Source organism: Oxyura jamaicensis, chromosome 3 (genome assembly GCF_011077185.1).
Source record: "Oxyura jamaicensis isolate SHBP4307 breed ruddy duck chromosome 3, BPBGC_Ojam_1.0, whole genome shotgun sequence".
In the NCBI taxonomy this organism is placed as follows: domain Eukaryota; kingdom Metazoa; phylum Chordata; class Aves; order Anseriformes; family Anatidae; genus Oxyura; species Oxyura jamaicensis.
In genome coordinates this window covers 11,861,076-11,868,633 of record NC_048895.1, presented here as the reverse complement: position 1 = coordinate 11,868,633, position 7,558 = coordinate 11,861,076, and the positions used below count along the sequence as shown (strand labels likewise).

At 34.3% G+C, this 7,558-nt stretch overlaps 1 long non-coding RNA gene across 1 annotated transcript; it reads right to left on the bottom strand.

Annotated features, from left to right (window-relative positions):
* Positions 1–2,163: 2,163 nt before the first annotated feature.
* Positions 2,164–6,991, bottom strand: LOC118164983. The gene is made up of 2 exons (XR_004749792.1): positions 6,824–6,991; positions 2,164–2,223 (listed from the first exon to the last, which is right to left on the bottom strand). It is a non-coding gene; the product is annotated as an uncharacterized LOC118164983 (long non-coding RNA).
* Positions 6,992–7,558: the final 567 nt, after the last annotated feature.

Sequence of the window (7,558 nt, the reverse complement as noted above, 5' to 3'; positions counted from 1 at the left end):
TGTGAGCAAATGTCTAGGTTAGAGAACAGGATGCCAGAGCCTCATAAAAAAATAAAAATAAAAATAAAAAAAATCCACCAGGCTCCCACATGCATTCCTGGCTTAACTTCCACAAAGCATGGTTCTTGTTGCAGTGATGAGTTTTATGTGCCCATCCAGGAAGAAAAGATAAAAGGAATATAAAATAAATGTATTATAGGGATATGCATGCTGTGTTGGAAGTGATTACTCAGCGTGTCCTCTTTGTGTCAAACCTTTTCCAGTCTGTCACAGTATCATGTGTGGAAGAGATTAATTTTTAAATCATTGTCCTGTTGTCTCAAGAACAGAGACATATGCTGTTGTGCTACTTTAATGTAGTAAGCTATTTCATCATTAAAAATATTTCCTGTCCCATAAATGCCAAAGATTTCTTCTAGACCTATTCCAAGTCAAATAGATTGCACTGAAGGATTTGCCAAAATATACTGAAAATGATCATTCAGATTACTGTACAGTGTTTAAAAAGAAAAGATGCATAGTTTCAAAGATATTCTTAAGCTTTGAGGTTCATTAACAATGCTTGTTTGATACAGCCATAAAGTTAGATTGACTGCATTACTTAACTACACAAACAATTCTAAAACTACAAATATCACACACCCTCAGTAAAAATCTGATTTTGAGGAAGTCATTTAATATAACTATTTAATAACTATTTTCTAACATTAAGTTACTAAAAACATTGTACTTGAAATAATATTCATATTAAACAATATTATTTTTCTTTCAAGCAAAGGCATTTTTTGTATGTCATTCATGTGAAATGTGAAATCAAATTCAAAATACTGATCTGTATTTGCATTTTGACTGAGCTTTTGTTGCTATTATGTTTTTTGCCTGGGGGAAAAAGAAAAAATAAAATTGTTGGCAGTAAGTTATTTTACTTATTTAAAATTTTATACTGAGATTACAAGTTTTTGTGCTTAAAATTTGTTTTGTTTTTCTTTTGTTAAATAGTATAGACCATCAGTTTTACTGGAAAAAGAAAGGTGGCACTAGGAGAGGAATTTCAAAGATGTTAAGACATTAAGGAAACAACAGAGTCCAGAGCTGAATGATTTCCTGTTACTCACTCTAGTTTTACAAAGTTAAACAAACAAACCATAACATTTCCAAAAAGTGTTTTCATTAATTCTGCATGAATATTACAAATATTTTATTTACTCTTCTAAATTTCTGTGTGTTTGATCATAAATTAAAGCTTAATATTATTAAGCTTAACAGTCTATAATGTTGTAAAAGACTGTGGGAGTAGTTCTCTTCAGGGTCTTCTTACCTCTTGTTGCCTCCTGCAGCTTCTCTTCGAAAGAGCCTTCTTATGCCTTCATTTTTGCGCAGCTGCCAAACAGACATTCCTTTATTTTCCTTTAGTTCTTTAGTTACATAACAGACTGGCGATGGATGGGTTATTTCAGAACCAATCAGAATTTTTTAAAGCTACTTTGAACTTGATTTGTTTTTTGTTGTTGTTGTTGTTGTTGTTTGTTTTACTAAATCATTAGTTTTTATACTGCTATGGGGAAGCATGACTTTTTTTTTTTTTTTTTTCTGTGAAATTTCAAAACCTTAAAAAAAAAAGAAAAGAAAAGAAAATATAGTTGAACTTCTGGCAATGTTATGAAATGATTGCAGTAGTTAGAGAAGCTGTTTGAAATTCTCTTCAAGGTTATTTGTTTTCTTTAGATGACCATTTTATATTTCCACGTCATGTAAGTATCAAAATTTGTTCTGTATTGCCTTTCCATCCAGGAGTTCTTCTGAACAGCAGGTGTTGGAGCAGAAAGACCACTGACACTCACTGAGCTTAGGATCACATTGTTTATCATTATGATATTAGCATGTTTTAGGATTTTCCCCTATATACATTTCTTGGGGAGGTTCTATCATAGAAAACTGCTGCTATAAGGTTGTACAGATGTCCACAGAAAAAGAAAGTGGAATATATGATAACCTGTAAACTCCATTTTGTTCATAGGTTTCACCTTTGCCTTCCTGCTTTCTTGCTTCGTCAATCACATAACACACTGTGTAGAAGAGTTACCCTGTGGTTGCTCTAATCCCTTTTAGCTGGCAAGGATCTTCCTCCTGAGGTTGTGCAGGCAGGAGGTACTTTTGGTGTTGCTGTGCATTAAAAGTTCTTCTGTGCCAGGCTTGGTGCCGGAGTATGAGCTGCTGCCACCCCTGCTTTAAAAGAAGAGGGAAATAACTCAGGCAAGATTTTAGCAAGGTAATTCTCAGTTAACCTATGTTGGGGATAGACCACACTATACCCAGTGTTACAGCTGCCCTGGACCTGTAAACACAGACTTTCCTTAAGACAAGACATTTAGAATCATAGAATCATTAAGGTTGGAAAAGACCTCCAAGATCATCTAGTCCAACCATCCCCCTACCACCAATAACAGCCAATAGACCATGTCCCTAAGCACCATGTCCAGCCTTTCCTTGAACACCCCCAGGGACGGTGACTCCACCACTTCCCTGGGCAACCCATTCCAATGCCTGGCTACTCTTTCTGAGAAGATATGTCTTTTATTTTCCAATATAACCTCACCTGGTGCAACTTGATGCCATTCCATCTAGTCCTATAACTAGTTATCTGCGAGAAGAGGCTGACCCCCAGCTCCGCACTCAGAATAAATACTAGAGTTACAAGGATTGGAATCTCTATGTAACAGGGTGAAGGGCAAGAAGATGTGCAGAGGAAATACGCAAGGAAGGCTAAAGAAAATGAGTCTTATAACTTGCATAAATAATGGAGATGGAACTAAAAGATCTTAAAGATCTTGCAACTGAAGCCATTCTATGATTCCATGAATTTCATATGAAGAGTTGAAGCAGACTGGGATCTAGTACAGCTGCCTGGGGAGTATCTAGCCAAAGGAGAGCTCTGGAAAGACAGTGAGAATAAGATTATTATTGACATTTTTCTATGAATAGAAAAAGAAGCAGGTGCTTCTAATTGTTTCGCATAATGCATTCAAAACATATGCTTGATAACTATGGAGAACATTTGCCAGAGTGTTTACGGAATAATAAGTAGAACAATTAGAATAACAGATCATTTTGTGTCCCTGGAACTGTTCCTTTTTCCCCCACATCCCCTTTCCTTAGCTTTGCTGTTTTTTTTTTTGTTGTTGTTTGTTTTTGTTTTTGTTTTTTTCCTATTCTTAAAGCCTTTTCACAGTGTTGCTCTTCTGGTAGCTTGGGCTGATTTTAAATTCCTCATCAAGCTGTTTTATTCTCATTGACAAGATATATTGTATACCTCTCTGTCTGATCCACAGATAGCAAAGCCCTGTGAATTTTTGGGTTTGAGTTTGAGCCTACTCCAAAGATGGTTTTCTTCTAAAATACCCATCATTACATTGAATAACCTGAAAGCAGGAACCTCTAAAGCAGTCTGACACCAGCCTTCTCACACTTCCCTCTTTCTGGTTTCTCACCTTTTTTTTTACTTTTCTCTAATCTGTATTTTAGCAAATACAGAGCCAGAGGAAAGTCAGATTGTCTCTGGACCAGTGTGGACCAGTCCACAGTATCCCTGACTGCTTAACATGTGAAGTGAGTTCAACTTTGGTGTGAGATGGATTACACATTGACTATCACTGTAGACATACTCTAATTACTTCTGCCTTGACTACAGATTTTCACTTATTTGGCATAAGTTACACCCCATGACAGCAGAGACTTAATAAGGTTCTGGCTCTGGCTCATTCACCAGACAGATATGAAATTAATTTAATTAATAAAAAAGCAATGTGGTGATTTTTGGTGATGGTTTGAGATGATTTCTTTCAGCAACTGAAAAAGGTAATTTCTCAGGGATTCCCATATGCAATTGGCATTAGTCAATTCAATTGACATTGAACTGGATAATTTTATATAATTTTATTTTATGGAATTCAGTTAATTGAGATTACTATTTGGAATAGAAACAAATTTTAAAAATGGTAAGAAATGATGCAGAATCTTTCCAGTTCTATTATACCTGTGTGCAACATGAAAACTCTGTTGCATGAAAACCTAGTTTAGGGCAGGGGAGGATAAGGTGAAATAAAACCAGCTAACACCCCTATATCCCTCACTCAAATCTGATGAAGCACTAATATAAAAGAAGTTAAAATCTGGAGAAGGAGCTATATGGTGGCCTTCATATTATAGGACCTTGCATTAGTGTGAAGGCTGTAATTGGTATAGGGTTCAGGATTCATCTGTGGCTGATGCTGTAGTATAAAAGTGATTCCACTGGTCATAGGAGATCTCTGACACTATCTCAGTGTTTTTTTTTGTTTGTTTGTTTGTTTATTTGTTTGCTTGCTTGCTTCCTTTTATGACTGACCTGCACTTTTGAAATACCAGTCCAAATACCTGGAGATTTAGGACAATCAGCAGCTTTCTATAAGGAGAGTTTATGAAAAGGAAGAAAAAGCTTGATGTGACTAAATATCACTTCAATAACAATATCTTCACTTCATCTCACACATCTGATAGCAGATGTGCTGTTTGTTTCTCTCTTCTAAATGGTGTGATGAAGCAGTCAGGTAAAAGGAGGAGGACTTTGCTTTTCATTTTACTTGAGATACATCAAATATATATATATATATATATTGGTAGAGTAAAAGCATGTGGTATTATAGGACTAGTTTTTAGTTGGATGGGGCATATTAACTCTCCGTTAACACCTCAGTTGACAGACACAGGTTGAAGTTTGACATGGCAAAGCTATAACTGTAATACAGTGATATTCACAGTTTTAAAGTCTATTCGCACAGTGTGGAAGATCAGAATTAATTCAAAATGACATGTTTTGTTTGTCCATGACAATCTACAAGATCCTTAAGGAGGGAACTGCAGAAAGAAGCCAGACTTCAGAAGTTCTAGAAGAGCTTGAGTTACAATGTTTTCATGACTGATACAGCGAAGCAGACACTTTAAAATGTGTTTTATTTTTTTAACTTTCCAAAAAAAAAGGAAAGTATCTTTGCAACTCTTCTTTGCATTCTTTCATTATTCTCAAACCAAACATAACAAAAAGATAGGAAAATATCCTGTAACCTGATAGGAATGAATATTTGAAACACTCCACAAATAATGCTTGCCCTTGTGTAATACAAATACAGTACATTTTACAGCAATGCAAATTTGGTTTGTAATTTCAGATTAGAAGAATAAGGTAACATTTTTTTTTTTTTTTTTTTCTGTAAATTTGGATATTCAATATTGCTTACCTTGGGCAGTTTTTTCTAATTTTGAGATTTTAATTTTACTTATCCTAGGCAGAGCTAAGATTATCTGAGTGATGTAGTTACATTGCCGGATCGTAGTGAAGTGAAACACTATAGTATTGCTGTTTATTTTTTTACATAATTTTTACTAAAGTCATCAAAATATTATTAATATTTTGATATAAGTAATCATAGCTGAGAAACTGACAGCCACATTCCCATTTAACTTATTCTGAATGTACATTATATTGGGATTCTTTGTTTTTTAATTAGTAACATATTCATACAGGAAGGAGTAAACATGAAACCTAGAGAGAATACTAACAGTTTATATTTCCAGTAGCAACAAGGTATACATAAATATGACAAGATTCATCCACTTCCTCTGGAACAAATATTTGTTATTGTCAGGATGGCTGATGTTGAAATAATAATAAGTTTTCCTTTGATGAATTGTCAGAAGAAGCTATAAAATAATAACACATGAAAAATATGCTGATAATGACTCTATGGTCTACAAAAGCTTCAGTAAGTTATCTTTTAGTAGAATAATCAGCAGGAGAGACACATGTTAAGAGCTTATTCAGGTTTGGAAAGGAAGCCATTTTTCTTTCAGTATTCACTATATGCTTGACAATAAGTGATGTGACCTTTATTGCAGAATTTTTAGATATTTACATAATGATTTGTAATGTGATTGCTCAAAAAGAAAGGAAGCCACATTAATCTATGTGGTAAACTGTTCCATCAGGCTTTCTATTTATTTATTATTATTATTATTATTATATGATTTTTAAGACATACTAATCTCAAGATTTTGCAACAGAATAACTATGCTTGTGTGAAACTTCTTTGTCATATTTCTTTTCTATTTCATTCCATAAAATCTTGTATATTCTAAGTGCCTTTTTATTTGAAATTTACAGCAGGCTGCTCATTTTCAATTCAAAACATAAACAAATGCTTGCTCTTCAAGGCCCAGCACCATTATCATGATGTAAAATACTTGATTTACTAATTAAACTCTTACTTGTTTTTTTTTTCTGATTTTGATCAGATCAAAAAAGCAGAATATACCATGCACCCAGATCTGCTCTACTGTTGGAAACTGGTGGGTGAAAGACCTAGAATTCTGCTTTATTTTGAAATAAGTGCACTATGTAAGTGGAGAGAATTACATGGCTCAGGTTTTATGCATCCTGTTTGTTCTCCAGTCTTACTATTTCTTTCTAAAGTACAAAACAAACAAACAAACAAACAAACAAACAAAAAGCAAAAGAAATTCAACTTTTCTTGAAGAAGTCTTCTAAACCAAGTGATTCTAATGTACTAAATTTAGTTGCAGATGGGAGGGAATGAAGGACTATATGAAGAGAGCTTCATTCAGGCTCTTGAAACACAAAATGGGAAAAGTACATTTTTTTTTGCTGTTGAAAAAGAGCAAATTATTCTTGCTGCAAAAAGCAAAGAATCTCATTGTTTACGTGCATTTGTCCATGGGACATTCTAGTGATATGGTCTTATATTTAAGGAAACTTTTCCATCAGATTTACATTTTGGTTCAGTCCAGTAGAAAAGGAGAGCAAAATAGGCTTTTTCTTCTTTCATATGGGAGATGATCATACCCCTGCATATCCCACAGCCTCTCATCTTCTGGAGAGTATATTTTCAGTTTATTCAAATAGTCATTGTTACACTGCCTTCAGTAGCATTGTACTGATTCCCACCAGCCTGTTCCTAGGAGCAGTAGACTGATGTCAGATGGTTATTTGATGTGTATGTGCCCATGTTATCATTATCACAGAGAATTCCTTGCTTTCTACCTCTACATCTTTGTCTTCAGATTTCCAATAAAACCATCTCTAATTTTCCAGTCTCCACCAGCAATCTCCAATACATAAAGGTGTATTATGGATTGCATGCACCCTTGGGTAGAATTGGCTTGATGTTAATTCCAAATTTATTTCTCCTTGTATATGTCTCTAAGGATGGTATTTGCAGAAGAGAGGGATTTTTAACACTGTATTTCAGGACTTTGGTCCAAAATAGAGCCCTTTGTTAAAAATGGATACAGAGTAGAATTATAGCTTGAATTAATTTTTCCTATTTTTTATTTAAAACATTTAAGTTTAAAAACATTTATATTCTGTCTTCTGACACTGTTGAAAAGTCTAAGACAGCAGTATTTCACTACTTCCTGAGGACCATGGAATATAACTTGTATTAGTTAAATCAACACTGTTAAGAAAGTGGCTATTTTGCCCATTTATTTTGTGTCCAGAGGCCAT